A 2284-nucleotide genomic window follows, 5' to 3' on the forward strand; every position below is an offset into this window, starting at 1 on the left:
AGTTGCATTTTTTTCTGAATAGATACACAATTTTATCATTTTCATTATTGTTGAAAATACTATTTTTTCTTCATTCTGTAAACTAAGCACCTGTGTACCTGTAGCTTTTTAGTTTTTTTAACTGTTTTTAAAGTGTATTTATTTATTTTAAGAGAGAGAGACGGAGAAAGCATGTGAGCAGGGGAGGAAGAGAGAGGGAAAGAATCTCAGGCAGGATTTGCACTGTTAGTGCAGAGCCAGATACAGGACTGGATACCATCAACTGTAGTGAGATCATGACCTGATCTGAAACTGAGTCTGACACTTAACTGAGTGAGCCACCTGGCATCCCCTTATGACCTTTTATTTTTAGAAACTCTTATTCCATTGGTCTATTTTTACAATCTTTTAAAATAATTTTTAAAATTCCTATTCTGTATCCTTGCATTAGCAACAGCTTTACAAGACTCAGTATTCAGTAGAACAAGTCTTCCTACCATGTTCTTATTCTTCAAGAAAATCTTCATTACGCTCTCTTTGCAGTTAAAAATTTTTCTTTTAATTTATTATTTCTGAAAGAGAGAGAGAGAGAGAGCATGCATGAGGAGAGGGGGAGACAGAGAGGGAGACAAAGAATCTGAAGCAGGCTCCAGGTTCTTAGCTGTTGGCACAGAGCCTGATGTGGGGCTTCAACTCATGGACCATGAGATCATGTCTTGATCTGAAGTTGGACTCTTAACTGACTGAGCCACACAGATGCCCCAGCCCCCTTTGTCATGTCATAGAATTTTTAAAAACAATATATCAGTTTTACTTTAAAAAATCGTCCTGGTATTTTGACTGAACTGCATTACTTCAGGAGAGCAATGCTATCTTTATATTTATGTTCAGTTTCCTCAGTTTCTCACATTAATGTTCTATAGTCTTCCCTGTAGAAATCTCACAAAATTTCTGCCAACACTGTCCCTATGTATTGATATTTCTGATATTATAAATGGTACCTTTCTTAACAATTTAATTTCTGGGGGGCCTGAGTGGCTCAGTAGGTTAAGGATCCAACTCTTGGTTTTGGCGCAGGTCATGATCTTGAGGTTTAGTGGGTTCAAGCCCTATGCTGGGCTCTGCACTAGCAGCACAAGGCCTGCTTGGGATTCTATCTCTCCATCTCTCACTCTGCCTCTCCCAACTTGTACTATCTTTGTCTCTCAAAAAAATTTAAAAAAAAATAATAATGTCTCTTGCTGGTATATAAAAATGAAATAGAACAAATTCTTATAGATAATGCACTGATTAAAGCTGATTGTCTATAAAACTAGACTATTTTATTTCTTCATTATAATCCCTGGTCTATTATCTCTTCTCCTATTTTTTTCATTATTACACTGGCTAGGATTTCCAATCAAATGTTGAACAGTGGTGATCTTATTCCCAAATTCAAGGTGAAAACTTTCAGTATAACATTAAGTAAAATGTGTTAACTACTTTTCATAAATAGTATATCAGATTAAATGAGTTTATATTCCTAGTTTGTCAAGAAAATTTTTAGAAATCATTATGGTTGTAGAATATTATCATATTCTTTTTTGGAACCTACTGAGCTGATTAGCTCTTAAAATCTTTAAATGTAGTGAATTAAACCTGGTCAGTTAAAGCAATTCTACATTCTAAGAGGAAACTCAATGGGCCATGATTTGGAATTATTATTTTATATACTATTTACTTTGATGTGATTATATGGGTTAAAGATTTTGTATTTTTACTCATGAAAGGATTTTGACAGTAATTTCCCTTTCCTGTAATGATTTCTCAGGTTTTTGAATCAAGGTTATTCCAGCCTATTCCTTACATATTTTTAAGAATTATTTGGTGAAGCCATTGGGCTCAGTGGATTTTCTTAACCTATTTTGTAAAAAATATTCATTACAAGACAGGAGGCAAGATAGCAGTGAAATAGGGAGCCCCATATTTCCCACCCACATCTCTCAAAGAAGAGCTGAAGTCAAAGAACAGTGTACCGCAAGAGTCTGGGAGGAAAGGAGACAGTACACTATGAAGACAGCCTCATAGGCCTACGTCCAAAAAAAAAAAAATAAAGGCCACAGTACACATTGTGGAGAGACCCAAAATATCACTATGAGTCAGGAAATAAAATAACCAAAGGCACAACAAGAGAGACCACGGGACACCATTAAAAGAATACTTCCTGAACAGACAGGCTTAGACAGTCAATGAGCCTCCTTTAATACAGCAATATTCACAGGTGTAGAGTGCATAACAAGCTTCTAAAACTTACAAGAGACAGAAA

The sequence above is a fragment of the Suricata suricatta genome, chromosome 2, assembly GCF_006229205.1.
Source record: "Suricata suricatta isolate VVHF042 chromosome 2, meerkat_22Aug2017_6uvM2_HiC, whole genome shotgun sequence".
Classification (NCBI taxonomy): Eukaryota; Metazoa; Chordata; class Mammalia; order Carnivora; family Herpestidae; genus Suricata; species Suricata suricatta.